Genomic DNA, 20,026 nt, shown 5'->3' with positions numbered 1-20,026 from the left:
TCAGTTCCCAGGAAAACTTGTGAAAACAATCAAGTGTTCTCCACATGAAAAAAGTCACTTGTGGCTTGGCTCAGAGTGGATGCTCTCGCATTTTACATATGGTAAAATCACAGATTTTTTGTTAGAGCATATAAAGGCTCAGCACACTTGCACAATGCTGGAACCAGGACTCCCAGTTGCTCCCAGGGGTTGCTGGCTGTGGCTTGACAACCCTAGCCTCAGATAAAGCACACTGTGATAATCTTTGGATGTAATCAGAGCATGGCTCATGATGGTCAGATAATGCATTTAGTCTTACTTTTTAGATGTGTTGATTGAAACTGTCTTGCTCTCCAGCTGTTTGCCCTGGAAAGAGGAAAAAAGACAGCCACTCTCTCTTTGGCTGGTTCCGCCTTCCAGGGTTAATAAAAAACAAACAAACAATGAATTAAAAAACAGCTGGAGAAGGGTTGGTATTGATCAGTAAAACCAATCAATACAAAGGTTTCATCCCATTCTTCTTTCTGCTCCCTTGCAGCTGCATTTAAAAATGCCTAGAAACTCCCTTCACAGATCTGCCAGGGTCTTGTGTAGTTTGGCCCTACTTTTTAAATCATGGGGAGACTAAAATCCCCATGAGACTAAAGTGAGACTAAAATCCCATTTCATGGACTGATACATAAACATGTATTAGAAACAAAACACTAAAGAGAACTGGCAAACATTAACGGTACCTAGAAGCTGCCTGCTGTAGGAAGTCGGGGTTTTAATGTCAGAACAAAATGCCTGCTTTTGTGCTTCTTTGTGAATGAAAGGAAACAAAGCAAGACATTCCCAGACAACCCTCTAATTATTCTAATTGGAAAAGGAAGACACTGTTGTGTAGGGGAACGTAAGCACCTGAGATTGCACTTAAGCCCAAGTAGCACTGAAAAGATGCCAGTTTACTCTCAAGTGTACACTCCTTGTTCTCCTAATAAAAGTTAACTTAGTAATTTGCATAGCAAAAGAATCAGGATGAGCACTGGAACCGAGGTGGAATAAATTTAATTAAACAGAAGAACAAAAGGAAATGATCCTCGTTTCTCTGCGCTTGATTAGGAGCTCTTCGACTTGAGAATAGGTGAACAGAGCGGAGATGGTAGTTGAACACAATGGGGGGGCTGTAGAGTGATTGTGGCTCTTGAGCAAGAACAGCTGGATTCCCAAAGCTGCCATCTGGATTCTAACTCATAAGTCGCTCAGGCCTAGGTGTGCAAAAGAGCTCTTGAAGAATAAAAAATGCTTTTGCCAAGACAGCCTTGGCTAATTCTATAAATAGGCCTGTGGGTTCTTGAGGAAATGCTCCACCATAATTAAGGGAATTCCATTTTAAATTAAATGTGACTAGTAAAATCTTACTGAATTTTAAACCTGGGATTTACAAATATGTAGATTTCTGATTCACTGCCAGGCTTCCATCTAAGATATGTACACTTCCACATTCCACTGGTTCCTACCATATTTCTCATAAGGGTGAGTTGAACAGATGCCCAGAAGAGATGATCAATGGGGTGGTTTTTAAAAAAGTCTCTAACATCTCCATTGGTTATGGAAACAACAAAGAAGGTTGAGGTGTCATGCAGAGTTCAGTACTTGGCAAAAGTAAATTAACACCCCCCTCCTTTCTAGAGAGCTCCTTCTTGTGCTACTCTGGGTCTGCACGACAAGTTGGATTCAAGTTCCACACATGGAGTGTAGATCATGGAATGAGATTTTCATACTTTCTCCTTCCTTCTGTTGCTGACCATGGCTTCTGGTAATGGGACCAGGGGACTGTCACAGACAGCTTGGGGGCATAATAGGTGCTTGAAGCAGAAGAAGAAACTGGCCAAAATTTCTGTTCTTGCACCAATGGAAGTGCTGTTCCACTGGCTTAAGTGCCTTATGCCGGCAGATTAAATGTAAGTTTTGGTTGGGGCCCAGAAGTTTCTGTTTCCTCTTTGTGTCATTTATGCTGACAGAAGAGCACTTTTGGATCCAGTCCAATCCCATTGCTAATTAACATGATGAACACTGACTTGAGAAACATGAAAATTTTAAGCCCAAAAGACCAGGGCCAGATCTAGAGTTGCCGGCACCCAGGGCAACCCAAGTCCAGCCTCCTCCCCCCGCATGCGCACAGTCCACGTGTGCTCCCAGCACTGCATGATGATGTCACTTCTGTGATGCCATCACGCAGGGCCTGGAGGTGTGCTGTCTACCCGGCAAGCTGGCCGCCCTGGCGCAGGGTGTGCCATGGAGCTGGCAGCAGCAGTGCGAGCAGCTGAGCAGAGGGCTGGGAGGCTGCCCACACCATTCGCCTGCCCCACTTATGGGGCAGCCGGCTTGCCATGTGCTCCCTGTCCTGCGCATGTGGCAAGCCAGCTGCCCCATTGGCGGGGCAGGCAAATGGTGAAGGTGGCCTCCCAACCCTCCGTTCAGCAGCCTGCGCTGCCACCACCAGCTCCAGTGCACTCTCGGTGGCTGGCAGCTGCACTCAGCACCCCCTCTTTGGCGGCGCCGGGGGCAAACTACCCCCCCCCTGCCCCCTATCAATCCAGCCCTGCAAAGGACCCAAAGTCGCTCAAAACAACCAAATATAAATGTAACATAAATAAACAAAATGAAACAACCATATTTCCTGGACAGGTTAGGATTTGAGATTCAAATATGAGACAACCCCATATATGCTGCTGAAGCTTCTTGAAGGAAGGGTAGGATCTACAGTTGAATCACAATAATTAATACTAAAATCACTACTATTGCTCTTTATTTTCTAATATTCACATGCCACTTTTCAACCACAATTGTGTCCCAAAGTGGTTTACAAGTACAATCTGCCACTAAGATACAAATGAGATATAAAATAAGCACTATGTTTGTATGCATGTATGTATAGTCTACCTTTCTCACTGAAGCTCATGTGAACAGGATCACTCTGCAAATGGGCAAGATCAACAACTGCCCATTTGTATTGTGGCTCCCACATAGCCTGACAGAGGAGGTCAAGAAGTCTCCCACACTTTTGACTTTCTGCAAACGATGGTAAACAGAACTGTTTTGGAGAGCATTTTTATAAAGGAAATAGAACTGCATTATAACAGAATGGTTCATAAAGATGCTTCAGTAAAGGAAGGCCTGGTGAAGTTGTGGTGGGCATAGAAAGAGAGCCAGAAAGAGAGGCAGTCCTGTGGATATGAGAATCCAAGGCCATGAAGAGCTTTATGTGTGATGGTGAATATCTTTGAACTGATCCAGGTAACAATTAGGCAACTAATGGAGTGACTGACAAATAGATGTAATATGCATGCTGTGCCTAGTCCCTGGTAATAACTGAGGTGCAGCATTCTGTGCTAACTGGAGTTTCTGAGTTGATTTCAAGGAGAAACTCATGTAGAGCATACTATAGCAGTTTAGTCTCATTGTTACCACAGCATGAAACCAGGTGGCCCTGTCAGAGAGGGACTCAAAACATATACCATATTTAGGGATTCCTGAATGAAACAAAATGCTTGAATGCATTGCAGTCTGGTTTTAAGCCTGGTTATGGGACTGAAATGGCACCAGGAGATCGATGGAGGAGTGAGACCCTGTTAATTGTCCTAGGTCTCTTGGCAGCTTTTGATACTATCAGTCATGGTATCCTTCTGAACCTTCAGGGTTGGGACAGGGAGGCACTGTTCTGTGGTGGCTCTAGATCTACCATGAGGGTAGGTTTCAGAGTGTGGCATGAGGAGGCTGCTGCTATGCCTCTTGGCCTCTGGCCTACAGTGTTCCACAAGGTTCTATCTTGTCCCCCATGCTTTTCACTGGCAGAGGTCATCTGGAGATTTGGGCTGAGTTGCCATCAACATCTTGCACTACCAAGGGAGGCTGTAGATACAGCAAACATGTGCCTAGAATCAGTTTTTGAATGGATGAGGGCTATCAAACTAAAACTTAATCCCAATAAAAAGGAGATGCTGCTGCTGGTGTGTGTATGTTTCCTGTTTCCTTATTTCCTGTTTTGGATGGGGTTGCACTCCCTTTAAAAGAGCAGATTTGTAACTTGGGAGTACTCTTGGATTGGGCCTTCTGTTGGATAAGTAGGTGGCAGCATTATCCAACCGGTGTGTGTGTGCTTTTCACCAGCTTTGGCTGGTAAGCCAGCTGCAGCTCTTACTGGGGGTTGGGGGGAGATCGTGCCATTGTGATGCACTTCCTAGTAACATCTAGATTAGATTATTTTGTCAATGCAGCATTAGGAAGGGAAATGCCATATATTTCTCTGTGCAGTTGTTAAAGGCAGAGGGACCCTCTTTGGTTAACAATCCCAGATGCCAGCTATAGCACAAATGGATGCTAACTGACAGGCAGCGTGAATGCATTAGGATGAGAATGGCCAATCAGTTTGTGGTAGTGGCGATCCTAACCTTGTACTGATGACAGGAAAGTGCTGTGTTGCTGTCCAGGGCTAGCAAGGGGCATAGCAGTATTGGAAATGTAAGGAATAAGGGGACTCTAAACATAGCTGCGTGAGGAGAATTACCCATATCAAGAGCCCTGCTAGAAAACTGAATCTCCGGGTTGTGATCCAAGCAGTCTGGCGCTGGCAGAAAAAGGTCAGAAAAGTCTGGCTGTGAGAGAGATCCAAGGGAGGTAAATATGTGTTCAGTTACAAGCTAAGTTTTGAACTGTAAGAAAGCCAGAATCCATGCATACTTGGTATCTTTGGTCTCCATTCGTTTGATTGTGGTCAGATAGTGGATGAGATTCTTTATACACTCATGATAGCCATAGTGAAAGTAATCGGCAAATTCATCTAGCAGCTCCTTTTCTCTTCTATAATGGAAATCTGAAGAATAAAGGGCTTTCAGGTACTGGATGGGTATCTTGAGGACCTCTGTTTTCTCTAACTTGTTGGAACTCTTTATTCAAAGCCACTGGCATTTTCTTCCCAAGTTCATTAAGACATCTATTAATCTGATCCTGCCTCTTTTTTTAATCACTTTGCAGGAAGCTGGGATCCTTTTCCATTCCTTCAGTTTCAAGGCCAATGTGGCAGACAGTCGTAGCAAGCTAGCAAAAGTCACTTAACGTCCCTCCTCAATGAACCCAGGAGGATTTCTCTTTAAAGCCCTGAATAACTTCGGGTGAGCATATCTTAAGGACTGTCTTTTCCCATATGAAGCTACCCATCCACCTGTCACCCTCACCTTTAAATATTCTTAAAGTAAAAATGCTTTAATATTTGATATTCGCTGCCTTTTGAACCATATTTGGGTGGGAAAATGGCATAAAATGCTCTCTTTCTCTCTCCCTCTCTCCCTGAAGGTTTTACATAAAGATGGAATAGCATGGGTGGTAAGACTATATCTTGTGGAACCTCACAGGATAAATCCCACAATTATGATAACTGGTCTTCAATGGCAGCCCTTTGTTTGTTTAAAACATGCATATGCTGCCTTTCCATACAAACAGGGCCCCCAAGGTAGTAAAAAACAGACATTAAAACATTAAAACAACATTTAAATATATATAAATAAAATAAAATGTAGACATATAAAAAAACAAGTCCAGTGCAATCCATATGGACCAAGGATTCTATAGCTTTGAGTTCAGTCCATAAGAAAAACATTAAAACAATGCAAAGTACATCCCCAGATACCTACTTTTGCCTCCAAACATTTCAATAAGATAGCATTGTCTACTGTATCAAAGGCAGCAGATGAATCTAAAGGAAGCAACAAAGTGGCACGGCCTTTAAATATATTCAGACAGAGATAATTAAGTAAAGCCACCAGTGGTATTTCTGTCTCATAGCTCTGCCTGAAACCAGACTGAAAAAGGGTCTAGAGTAGAGATGGGCATGAACCAGAAAAAACCCGAACCATGCGGTTCGTGGTTCGTCAAATTTCACAAACCACAAACCACGAACTTTCACAAACCTGCCCCCGGTTCGTGAACCGGTTCATTTGGTTCGCGAAAACATCACATCTGGGTCAGAAAATATCACTTCCGTGTCAGCAGAAGGTCACTTCCGGGTCAGCAGAAGGTCTGCAGGAAGTCCATCTCCTGTTGCCTTGGAAACTGATTGATTGGCACCAGGCTGTCTGCAGTCATGAACCAAAAAATGAACCAAATGAACCAGCCTAAAGTTCATGGTGGTTCGTCAGAAATGGGATCTGATGAACTGCAGTTCGCAAACCACGAACCAGCTTGGTTCGTGCTTAATTTTGGTTCATATTTCGGTTCATGCCCATCTCTAGTCTAGAGTGCATGAGCTTACCAAGGAGGTTTGGAGTTGCTTTCTCATTCACCTTGGCCAGAAAAGCCAGATGACAGATACAATGATAATCATCTGTAGCGATGGTTTTTTAAAGTAGCGGATGGATGACCACCTTTTTGACTGGCTGAGAGAAGGTGTCCTGCTCCTGAATTAGTGACTGCTTTATAATAGACATCAAGGGCTCATTAATGTGGTCCTTACATAATTTCAGCAATCAGGATAGACAAGGATCCAGAGCACAAGTGGTAGCCTTCACAGATCCCAGGATCCTGTCAACATCTATCATAGTAACAGGGTCAAAATGATCTATAAACAAAACAGATAATGTGACAGACATTTTTTTCTGTCTGATCCATGTTACAACTGCATCCAAGTCAGAACATATTTGAGAGATTCTGTCAAGAGATAAACTTTTCAAAGGCAACTAATTTCCTGTTCCTGAGACAATAAAGACTCAGATTTAGGAAACAGTAGATGCTGAGATATCTTGGGATGGCCATGAACTGCCTTATGAAATGATAATACTTCTTTGCCATTGTCACTGCAGCTTCATGGGTCTTCCATTGAGCTCTATAACATACTCTTCAGATTCAGTACAAGCTTTCTACCACTGTTGTTCTAGTTGTCTCGCCGCCCTCTTTAGGTCACCCAGCACTGAGGTAAACCATGTGGCTGGGTTCCATCTCAAGGATAGGAGAGGGTGATGAGGGGCAACTTTGTCAACAGATTCTAGGAGGTTCATGTTCCAAGTTTTCACTGCAGCCTCAACAGAGCATGTGTTTGGAATTCTAAAATCCCCCAGATCATTCTGGAATTCAGTAGAATCCAATACCAGACCTGTTAGGAACAAGGTTGCATGCATTGCTTGGATGTTGCAGGATGAGAAAATTGATGTGGCTTGCCTAACAGAGACTTGGCTGCAGGAAAATGACAAGGTGTATCTTTCCCAACTAACTCCTCCTGACTATACGGTCCTACATCAACCTTGCCATGGTAGCCAGGGTGGAGGAGTTGCTATTATTCTTCACAAGTCATTCAACGTCCATAGATCTCCAGTACAAGCTATAGCTGGTATTGACTGCATGTTCCTGTCTCTGGGAATTAAAAATAGACTGGGTATCCTACTTGTTTACAGACCACCCAGCTCCTCCATAAGCACCCTTTCTGAGTTGGCAGAGCTGCTAGCAGACATGGTGTTGGATACCCCTATTGTTCTGGGAGACTTCAACATCCATGCTGAGTGTTCAAAGTCAGGCCCAGCTCAGGAATGTATAGCTTCCCTGGCAACCCTGGGCCTCTCTCAAATAGTGTCAGGCCCTACACATGAAAGAGGCCACACACTAGACTTCATATTTTGCACTGAGCCTTTGAGGGAAAGTCTTATTTTAACATTAGAGTCTCGGCCTGAACCATGGTCTGATAATCTTCTGCTGAAAACAAAAGTGAATATGGCCTCAACACCCCACAAAATAGGGAGTCCAGTTAAAATGATTCGCCCACAAAGGCTCATAGACCCTTCCAGATTCCAAAATGTCTCGGGGGATTTTAGAATTCCAGACACCTGCCCCACAGAAGCTGCTGTAGGAGTGTGGAATGCAAAGCTCCTTGAAGCTATTGACACTATTGCTCCTTGTCGATTCCTCCGGTCTTCAGGATAGAAGCTGTCACCATGGTTTATCACGGAGCTGGCTGACCTGAAGAGGGCTGGCAGATGTCTAGAAAGACACTGGCGTAAAACATGCACAGAAAGTGATAGGACTTACTACAGAACACACTGGAGGATCTATGAAGCAGAAATGAAAGTGGCAAAGAAAAGTTACTTCTCAGCAACCATTGCGTCAGCTAGTTCATAACCATCTCAATTGTTCAGGATATCCAGACACCTTCTGACCCCTACATCTGAACCTTTACATTAGCTGCAAGGCCTTTGTTAAGTTTTTCATTGATAAAATAGCATGAATATGCTCTGATCTAGATGCCAGCTGCAATGCAAATGAAATAGAAGAAATGCTTAATACACCATCTGGCCTATATTTGGACTGCTTTGAACCAATTACAATGACGGACCTTAAGAGGATCCTGGCATCTATGAAACCCACTACTTGTGCAGTTGATCCTTGCCTATCACATAAGTGAACCACTGAGATCTATTGTAAATCAATCACTAACTCAGGGCACCTTCCCCCCACCACTCAAACAGGCAGATATCCGTCTGCTAAACCATCTCTAGGCAAAACTGATGTGGCCAATTATCATCCTGTCTCTAATCTTCCCTTTCTGGACAAAGTGATTGAGAGAGCAGTAGCTGACCAACTCCAGATCTTCTTGGAAAACTCTAGTCCTCTAGACCCTTTCCAGTCTGGATTCAGACCAGGGCATGGGACAGAGACAGCACTAGTAGCATTAGTGGATAATCTCCGTCTGAATATAGACAAAGGCCATGGTTCCTTATTGCTCCTCCTGGATCTGTCTGCAGCCTTTGACAGAGTAGACCATGTCATTCTGTTGAGGTGTTTAGAAACAGAAGTGGGCATCAAAGGATGTGCCTTGGACTGGTTTAAATCATTTCTCATGGAATGGACTCAAAGGGTTGCCGTCGGAGATCAGCTATCTCCAGAATGGGAACTATCGTGTGGGGTTCTGCAGGGCGCAATCTTATCCCCCATGTTATTCAACCTCTATGTAAAACCTTTCGGAGAACTCATTCACAGCTATGGAGTTGGATCATGTCACCAATATGCAGATGATACGCAACTCTATATTTTGCAGTCCAGGTCCCCATAAGATGCAGTAGAAATCTTATATTGCTGCCTGACAGCCGTAGTGAATTGGCTGAAAAATAACAAATTAAAATTGGACCCAGACAAGACTGAAGTGATGCTTGTTGGGAAGTCAGAGATCTTGAAAATCATTGTACTTTCCACTTTTGAAGGAGTTCGTTTGATACTTGCAGACTCAGTTAAGAGCCTAGGGGTTATATTGGACACAGAGCTACTACTAGAAAAACAAGTAGTCCTTGCTACAAGTTGTCCTTGCTACTGATTATACTAATCTCATGCTATGTAATTTGCCTTGAGTCTCAGTGAGAAAGGCGGACTATAAATAAATAAATAAATAAATAAATAAATAAATAGAATCCATCAGCCTACATGGTCAGACCAATGGATCTACATTCACACTTGCTTTTAGTAGATAGTGGTCACATCATGGTTTAGGCCGAATCTCCAACCACCAAACCAGACCTTCCCTCAATTAATAGAAAAGGCAGCTTTTTGTTGCCCTAGCAGTTGATTTCCTATTCCAGCTATTCTATCTAGAAGAAAGAAGCACAAGAAACTATGGGTGGGCCCAGGTGCTGGCTGATGGTAGAAATACTTAGCAACTGTATGCAAGCCACTTTCTCTCAGTCCAATCTCCTGTATGCAGTGTAGTGAGGATGATAATCACAGTCCCATCATAAGAAGAATCACACCCTAGTAGAATGATTGACATCAGTGGGTTTAAAAGGGTATAATTCGGCCTAGAATGGCATAGTAAATTACCTTACAGGCTTGTTGCTGTAAGGGTTACTGAGATAATATATGGAACACTCACGAATGTGACTTATTATTGTTTTTATTCTTACAAATACACCAGTATCCTTTCAAACTACATCCCAGTGGGCTGATCATACATTTTAACTTTTCCACGCAGTAGAATTTTATTAATATAGCTTAGTTTGGATGTCTGCATTTATGACAAGTGGAGTTTCTGCTTCTTCCCTGCTGCACAGAAAGCATTCTCTGACCTTTTGGATTCTTTAGTATGGACCAGATGTCCCAAATTGCCAAAGGGATTTATTTTTGTTCATCTTTTCAAATCCCCTTGGATTCTGAAATTCTTAAAAACAATGACCCTTCCTGTGTCTTAACACACATTTTACCCCCTACCTTACTATTGTCATTGGTTGCCAGAATCGAGGGCCAAAAGTTCAAGCTGAGCCTGAGATTTCTAAATACAAGACATCCTTTGGGATACAGACACCATTGTAGATACAGTGGAAGTGTAATCTTCACTTGACTTGTTAAATAATAGTTTTCGTCTAGTAGGAATGGCAGACTTAAATGTATAATTCCTTTACAAAGAGAAGTAACTATTATCAATAATGCCAATTCTTTTTTCTGATCCATTTTTTTTAAGTTTTGGCAAAAATAATTACTTTTAATGATTTATACTCCACAGATCACACAAAACAAGATGTATAAAGAGCCTGTTGTGGGCTGCTTATGGTTTTGACCGCGTGGAAATTTCAAAGAAATACACACATGTATATGTGGGATTACAAAACAACATTGTTGGTTCTCTGGAGACTGAATGCTTTTTTTATTTTTACAAATAGCATATCTTCCCTAAGTAGCTGTCATAGCTAGAGCTACCACCTCCTTTGACTTTATTTGACATAAGGCACATGTGTAAAATTTAATTTTGTATACCACTGGAGGACACAGTGGGGAAGTTTCTCAAATCTGAAGATATAATAGTCTTGAAAATTGGAAACCTGAAGTTGAGAACTGTGCACAAAGCAGACCAAATTAACTCCCCCACCCTAATGAACATGCATACTTTATCCTACACATGCTTTCTTCCTTGGATACCATACTGTGCAGGGATTCAACAAATGCTTTGGGGAAATTGAGAGGGTTTTTGTTTTATTTTGAGGTGGGACTACTTATTGAATAAGTGGATGTGTTTTGTTTTTCTCCTGTGTAATTTTTCCCTGGAGCTCAGAACCCTGAGCTTTAGAACGTTATAAGCACCAGTGCAGCAGGGTTTGCATGGTAAATGGAAGTGGTTATTATGACATATAAGCTTACATTTTTGCAGCTAAATGTAACCCTCTTTGGTGGAAGGATGAATAATGTCTTTTAGAGCAGAGTGACATAGATTGAGGCAGTACACTAAATATTTCATTTATTTTTTTATCTGGGCACTTTGAACTTGCTTTTCTCCACTCAGTAAGGAGTCAAAGCAGTTTACAATATCAGCTAGAGTTGCTAGCCATCAGCTGGAAGTCTGCAGGGGGAGGGGGAGGGGGCACTGTCGGAGTGACAGCATTCCATCACTTCTTGGCAAAATGTCACTTCCAGCTTTTACCATTGAGTTTCCAGTGATTCCTAGAGCAGATTAATGTCATTTCTAGGTTTCACATGAAAGTGATAACACCTTTGCACTAATGGCAATTTTTAAATTGTTTTTCTCCCACTGGTAACTGGAACAGCAGTGGGAAATGGGAGATGTGGGTGGGAGGTCTCCTATCCTCACTGGTAACCTGGGAACAGAATTGCCAGGTATCTGGTAATGACCTGGACAGTTTGATATTTTTTCAGTCTGTCTAGGGAAAAGATTCTCCAAATACCAGACAGCTAGCCAGCCTGCCTGACTGCCCAGCTGCCTGCATCTGTGTGACATTGTCTGGAAGTGGCCAGCCAGCCCTGGTACCCAGCTTCCTGTGTGATACTGGTGGGAATGGCCAGCCTGTCTACCCAGACTCCTGTGGCTGAGAGGTGCTGCCCAGGAGTGGCCAGCCAGCCTAGGAATCTGGAAGTGTGGCTGGTGTGATGATGTCACTTCCAGGGATAAAAACTGTAATTGTCCCCCTCTCCGGCGATCTGATACTACTGCTGGGCCATACCTGGCAATCCTACCTGGGAACCCTAACAAAAAAAAAGACAAATGTTTGAATCCAAGTCAACAAATCTACCTGCTCTCAACAAACTAATGCACAAGAAGAGGATGGGTAGAGCAGGTGGTAGCAACTCTGCCCTTGATGACATCAGTTTCTGCCCACGCAGGCACTCACTCTTGCCTGTACTATGCCTGTTATGCTCTAACCATATATATTTATTTTGATACCAGGGGAAGGTTTGGGGAAGGTAGGGATCTTAATGGGTGTATGATGTCACATCCAAGTCAAAGACCATCTCCTCCAGCTCTTCCCTTTCCAGTGAGGTCACTTCATCCCACCAAAATATTATTTTAAATTTACCAAATCATGACAATCAGCCTAAAAAACTTTCAAAATTATTTTCAGCTAGGTTTTTTTTTCAGTGTTAAGGAAGAGGACATATCTCAGTGGCAGAGCATGCATTTTACATGCAAAAGGTTCCAGGTTCAATCCCTGGCATCTCCATCTTAAACTTTAAAGAATAAGGTACTAGGTAATGCGAAAGACCTGTCTGCTTGAAATGCAGGAGAGCTGCTGCCAGGGAGAGAAAATAATGTTGACATTGATACACCAATGGTTTGACAATAAAAGGCAACTTCATATCTTCCAAATCATATATTGATTTGAACTAACCACCCAGTTCTCATACTATGTATTTTTAAACATTTCTAAAGAACCAGGAGAAAATTGGAAAGAAATATTATATGACAATAATATATTGATAATATTTCTCTCTCATTTTCTCATTGTGCTTTTGGAATGCTTTAATGGGTATGAGTTACTCTCAAGAGAAAAATGGTAAAAGGAAAACGTAGCCATTTAGGCTTAGGTCAGTTTAGACAAAAAGCTCCTTTCAACTATAGAAAAGACATCTCAGTGGAATTACAACCAGTTCTTTCAACTTTCCCCAACTGTGCACCAGCAGACCTGGATTGCATAAAAAACAGCTCCACTGTACAGAGAGGCTGCATAATTCACTGCTTGTCTGAAAGAAACTGTATCATAGAAAATCATCTAAATCCATGCACTTAATAACCATACTTATCAAAAGGCAGAAAGATATTTAGGTCAGGCAAAGTTGTATGGAAAAAAGAGCAGTAACTTTGCATTGTAGCAACAGTAAGGAAAAAATAAAACAGATTTTTCTTCCTCGTTACTAAATAATAGCCTAATGGAAATTTTAGCACTTGGGACAGCACTATCTAAAAGATGTAGCTGTAAACAGGGGGCTGATGTTGTCAAAATATGTGGAGAGGCAGGGACATTAGGACAGCCTCTGCCCTGCTGGTTCAATGTTTTTAAGACAATTTGCACTGTGGTTCTTTTTTACTGCTTTATCTGTTTCATTGCTCTATAGAAATTCTATTTTGATTTGCTTCTAAAGTTGCCTCGAGCCAAATGACAGGGTAGACATTTCAAATTTAAAAAGTACATTTTAAACCTGTATGTAAGGATTTAAAGGAACATGATCAAACCCTCTGCCTTACCACTTTACAAGAGAAAGCCATCCCCTACACTTGTTTCTTCCAGCGCTTTTAGAAGATGGACCAATTACTCCTCAGCACTTGGAACAGTTTTGGATACACAACCTGAGTGCTTCAAGGAGTATTTTTTGCAACTCCCAGGGCTAGTTTTCACCATGCATGCACATGGCTAACTACTCCTGTATTTTTTATATATCCTGCCATTTCTCTGAGAAGCTCAGGATTATTCACAGCCCATTTGTTCCTTGCAACAATCTTGTGAAGTAGGATAGATATGAAAGAGACGGAGACAGAGTGGCTGGCTTAAGGCACCCAGCAAGCTTCAGGGCAGAGTGTAGATTTGAACACAGGTTTCTGCAGGCCTCATCTGGCTTACTAACTATACTGGTTCCATGACATATTCTCTTGTCACTTGATTATCAGGTGAATGCATACACTGTGTCAGTTGAGAAGCATTGTGTTTTAGTAAGATGCATGATATTAAACTTCTGTCTGTGAAAATTTATCAGCAATGTCATTCACAATGCAAGTCATCACTTGAACCCACGATTAATGAGCAACACACATGAAATGAAGTGTGAATTGGTCCTTACAAAGCCTTTCCCTGCCCGCACACAAACACATAGAAGGGTAGTGTGTAGAATGTCATATTTGATCTGGCATGGACATGCAATTTACTCGCCTCAGAAGTGGTGACTGGATCATTTGGGAGGGGCTATATGACTGGGTGTTAATGCACTGAGTGTATGGGTGTTAATGCACATGCCTCAACTCAGACCTGATGTGGTGGGACTGTATGCACAAGTCCGAGATTCCATTTGTGCTCCACTTTGTACAGGGACTTCATGCTTGAGAAATGTGTAAATTGTCAAAGCTCATGATTCATAGTGATTTCCTCAAGGGATGCCACAGCACTTGCCAATCTGCTGTTTAAAACTGAACCTTCCTTACTCACAAAGCCTGTTTCTCTTAACAGCTCAGATGTCATATTGATGATTTGTTTACAATTTAAAATGGACAGTATCTTGAGTATATTTATGTGTTTATACAGTTGAAGGCAGTCATCATCACAGAAGATGCCAGCCACTAGCCACTTGTGGCACATGCTCAGCGTGTATAGGATTGGTGGGGTGTTGAAACTGTAGTTTTCTTAAGCTTTCTAATTAAGTCCATGAGGTTGTGGAAGCTACAATTATCACCCTGAACAAAACGTCCTGGTGGGGAAAAAAGGAGAGGGAAATTTATAGGAAATACGGGCCACAGTTGGGACCTATTCTTTTGTGGAAGTTTATTCCATTACTACTATGGAAAGTTCAGGTTTGTAATTTGGGGGGCATGGAACTAATAGTAAGTAAGCTTCATGTGTGTGTGTGTTTGTGTGTATGTACATACATGCACTTTGTAAGCATCAGGCGAACACTCACAAACTCACAAATGTCTATCAGGTATTTATGAGGGTTCAAGAATGATGCTTTTAAAGATGCAAATAGATGGGTCAAGCATGGGAATGTTTGCTCACCACTAATTTCCTAAAAATTAGGGATGGGAAGGATCTCTATTAGAGATGGGCATGAACCACAAAAAAACCCAAACCATGAGGTTCATGGTTCATGGGTTTTCACGAACCAGAAACCACGAACTGGCACAAACTGGGGCAAATTTACGAACCAGTTCATGGTTCATGGGGTTTAAATGCTCCTTTCTGGCTGCTTAGGAGTGGCAGGGAATGGGGCATTAGACAATTTAAAGATCCCCCCTTGCTGCCTGCCAGCTGATAGTTTAAAGAGTAAGCCAAAACCAAAAGAGAGAGACGCGGTGTAAGTTAGCAACACAGTATCTATAACTGCACCCAACTAACTATGCAACACAATAAAGTATCAATAATACACTTTAATTAATGAGATTCATGCACCAAATTATACCCAGAGCATTTAAAGTGTATGTAAAGTATCATAACATCTGAGGTATATTATCCATCACAAATATCTTTCATAACTTGCATAGGTACAAACAAATGCTCCCATATTACAAGATTTATAATACAATCAAAGTAACTGCTGATGGGTACGCCAGCAAGAGGTTCCCGTTCTGGATGCCCCTTTCTAAAGCAGTTACCAAAACAATTTTGATGGGTGTACTCTCAATAAACAAAACAGTAAATTTCTCAGCCTTCAAAGTGCAAGCAGCAGGGCCTTTTAAACTGCCCAAACCCCAGCCCCCAGCCCCCAGCCCCACACTTACCTTTCTCTGCGGGCCTGCAGCATCCTCCCCCTCCTCCCACAAGGGGCGGGAAGGCCGTTTTCAACCCAAACGAACCAGTAGACCAGTTTGTGGAAGTTCGTGGAAATGAGCTTCCATGAACTACTGGTTCGTGAACCACGAACCTGCCAGGTTCGTGCGTTTTTTGGGGTTGTAATTTGATTCGTGCCCATCTCTAATCTCTATCTGATACTTTGTGCAGCTGATACTTTGTGCAGCTGATGTAAGTAGGAATAAATAACTCTAGATGTGAAGGACCAAAGGTGGTAATTATACTTAAATATTTATAACACACTCATATTCTAAGGTACAACAAGAACATGGTCCTTTTTGACCTAATCACACATTTTGTAAGGAAAACTAATTGTCACAACCTGGGAAGAATAAGTTCGTAAGTCTCTATAAAATACTCAGAGCTCCCATATTATTGCTAGTTATCACAAGCTAGTAGAAGCTTGTGATAACTTAAGTTGCTGAAGGTCAGGGATGCAGCAGACATGTTAAGCCTTGGACAAGAAGCTCCAGATCAGATGAAGAGCTGAAGTTTTACATCTTTTTCCAGGAAGCAATATTATATGATTAAGTGTTCCCTGTTTGAATGAGAAGTAGGGATGTTCAACCCACAAGCTAATTCAGTGACTGGTAAAGCAATGAACATGTAATAGAATCCTGCATGGAGGATTAAAAAGAGATTTTATAAATCAAGGTGATCTTACTGACCACTTCACATTTGTAGGGCCATACTTATTAGAAGGATACTCTTCAGCTGTTAGGGAGATTCAGGCATTAATATAACAGTGGCTCAGACGATATGGAAAAGACAAATTTGGGGCCCTTGGAGCTGATAATGGTATACCTAATATTAGTGGCTGATTCTTATGATAGCTTTGTACTTGACTGGTTGTTTCATGGCTGCCAACAGTAGTTCAGAAACAGCAAGGGCAGGGTCAACACTTTTTTTAAAAAAGTTCAAGATTAATCAGGAGTCTCTTTTCTGCTATTAGCAAGATTTCGAAATGCCTTTTCCTCCAGACTCCTCCATCTGCTTGTTAATGGTGATCAGGCTGTTGCATGTTCATGGTCCGTATTCAGCAGATGAGCTGCCCAAAGCCAGATATATGTAAAATGTTAACTGCTAATTCCCTTAATCTTGTTGTAACTCATCTCAACTGTTAGTTATTTTACAAAAAAGTGCTCTAGCCACTATTTTCTGTTCGAAAATCTCACATTTGAAATGTATGTATGAAGTATAAACATGGTTTGTGTTCTTATCTCATATTGTTGCAGGTCATGTTTCACTTACATTACAATATTTGGCAAACAGTTTCAGGGTGGATTAGGATGAACATAGCCAATTATCTTTTCTAGAGCTTTTCCTATTATCCTACCCAATACCAGTTTCTAGGGACTATGTTCTCTTGGGGCTGCTTTTCCTAGGACTTAGTTATGAGTTGCTTTTGAGAGCCAAAAATGGCAACATCCTTGTGGCTGCCACGAGGATTCTACTGCTAGGGATGGGCAGCTGAAAAAAAGAGGGGGTTAGATTCAAATTTTGGGAAGAGTATAAATACAGATAGTGAATGGTATCTCAGTCCCCCAGTACTGTTTCAGTATTCAGGTTTAACCAGAGTTATTTGTGTTCCATTATTACCTACCAGGAGGCATTTTTGGTGGGTGGAATGCCTGTTTATCAACCAATTGAAATAAAAATTGCAGGGGAGCTAGCACTTCCTGTCCATGGACCTCCATGTTTCAAGCAAATGAGACCAAGGGTTCTATGGGCCCATGAACAAGGTGCCACTGACCATCGTACTTGCAGGGGGGAAAAGGTCTCATCCACACAACAGAGGCAGGAAAAAAGAAGGAACAAGGCAGAATGGCAACTCTGCCTTTATTCCCTATGGGGGACATTTGGGGGGCTGTTTTTCAACCAAATGAAACCAAAATTGCAGGAGTGCTAGTGCTTGTTGCTTGTCTTCTAAAGATTGTCCTCCTACCCCAAGATTCAAGTCAATTGGACCAAGAGATCCAAATCTATGGGCTTCTGAACCTGCAGAGGAAAAAAAAAGGATTCTGCCACCACAAAGAAGGGAGAGGAGAAGCAACAAGCCAAAACCCCAGCTGTTCTGGACCCTGTGCCTGGCTTGCACTGGACAGGAGCCATCTTCCCCAGGCCACTGTCTGGGAAATAAAGAAAATCATTGTAAACAGGATGCCTGTTATTGCAAATGGTAAGCACCCAAACACAAAAAAACTATACAGATTTTTCAGGTTGTGTGTGTGTCTTCTATAATGCCCAAGAATCCTAGATTTATGTAATCATTCCAGAAAATCATAGTAGCTACCCAAAACAGCAATTTTAGTCTAGCCCTGAGCCTAAGATATACAATGAACAATGAAAATGGACAGTGTAATAGAACACCAGGAATTCAAATCTGGGTGCCAAATGCAGTTGCAGCTACCAAGCAAGGCCCATCATCCCCTGGAAATATCTTTTGGGGGGCAAAGGTGGTTAATAGGAGAATGAAAAGGTGAAGAATTCATGTGAGTTCCAAGAATGTCTTGTATGTCATTCTGGGTTACATTTTTGCACCATTCCAGTTTTGACAGGTAAATGTGCCTTATTTACATGCTTTGTCTTTATTTTTTGTCTATTATGATTCCTGTTTTTTGTTCTTGTTGTTGGTATTGTGGATTCATTTGTATTGTGCATATGCAGTTTATATGTCATATGTACATTATTTATGGATATAATATGCCTATAAAATACATTGATGATTTATCAATGCACAAATGTTAAATTTACCCATTTAGCGAACAGAAAATGATGTTAAATAAAGGAACATGGCCTTGATTTAAAAGAAAACCAACATTTCAGTCACGGCAGCAGAGATGGGGAATTTGAAATCATCCCTTCTTGCTAGATTCTAGAGTTCTTTAAAGAATCAGAGGTTCACAGTAAATACAGTATTAGTGTACAGACAGTTAAATGTAAAGTATATCTGCATGAAAACAAAAAGCCTTTCTCTATGGGCTGCTGACTCTTTCACAGAAAGAGTGTGCTACTGAGTGGGAAGACCCAGTACCTCAGGATGCTGCTAATCGACAAAACAAACAGAAATGCTGTTGTATCATTAAGGGCTAATATGCCTTTACCAAACTAAACAGACAGGGAAAAAAAGACCTCACCAGTAGGGTCCAGTAAAAAAGAAACAAGGAGACTAAGGTGCAAATGGAATGCTATTTATTAATTCTTAGAGATCCCAATCCTATGCATTTTGCAATTAGCTTCATCAGGGGAATCTTAGCAAGAAACTTCTTGAACTCCCACCTTGATCAGTTCAACTCTACATTTGCATATTGCTCTCCTTATTTCTCTCTTATTGGGCCAAATGAAACAGAGCCACAAAAACTGGTTTATTCAAAAATGAGCAAAAGTATGAGGTACTTCTATCTCATAATTTAAGGCTCATATTTTTTTCTTTTAATTGCTTTCAGGAAACAGTTAAGCCTTCAATAGGTCATACTATACAGGATTTAGGAGGGCACAAAGGACAATTAGGCATTTTGACTTCCACAAATTTAAGTAATAAACATCTCCTTTAGAATTGACATGTGCTTACAGAACCCATCTGAAGCAGCGCTGGCAGAGATGCATGCTCTGATATTCTGGCTGATTTCCAAAGTGGATAATAAACTCTTAACTACCTAGACTTGCCCTCTTTTAGGTTTGCAAGCCTGTCAGGAACTAAATTATTGGACAATTCTAAAAGTCAAGATTGAAAAGACATATTGACCTACCAGTATACCGCCTTGGATTCTTTAAAAAAAAAAGTTGTCTGTCATAAAAGATACATTTATAGAGCTGATGTGGTATAGTGATTAGACTGTACTAGGATGAGGTACATTCAAATTTAAATCCACATTTAGCCATAAGCCACTCACTTTTTCTTAGCTTAACCTACCTCAAAGGGGGGAAGAAAGACAGAAGATCAAAGTACTATGTCCTAAACTCCACAGAGGAAGGGCAAGACAATCATGAGGTACCAAGCTAGCTAGCTACATTGATTGATTGATTAATGGGAGCTGTTCACATGATAGTGAACATCGTACAGACTCTATTTTTAAATTTGCTTCCTATGCAGAAATGAGCTATTAGAAATATAGAAAACATGGAGGCTTTTAGAATATTTGCACTGCTAGATAAGGTGGGAATGCTTGCCAAATGTCATAAAGAAATCAATAACATGTCTGGAATTGGAAACTGGTCAATTTACTTTAATGAGTATCTTGGAGAAAATCATTACATTC

At 41.5% G+C, this 20,026-nt stretch overlaps 1 pseudogene; it reads right to left on the bottom strand.

Moving 5' to 3' along the window:
• Positions 1-4,341: 4,341 nt before the first annotated feature.
• LOC129332662 (hairy and enhancer of split-related protein HELT-like) lies at positions 4,342-8,102 on the bottom strand (annotated as a pseudogene).
• Positions 8,103-20,026: the final 11,924 nt, after the last annotated feature.

This window comes from Eublepharis macularius, chromosome 6 (genome assembly GCF_028583425.1).
Source record: "Eublepharis macularius isolate TG4126 chromosome 6, MPM_Emac_v1.0, whole genome shotgun sequence".
NCBI lineage: Eukaryota > Metazoa > Chordata > Lepidosauria > Squamata > Eublepharidae > Eublepharis > Eublepharis macularius.
The sequence above is the reverse complement of the archived record's forward strand: the minus strand, read 5'-3'. Positions and strand labels throughout refer to the sequence as shown.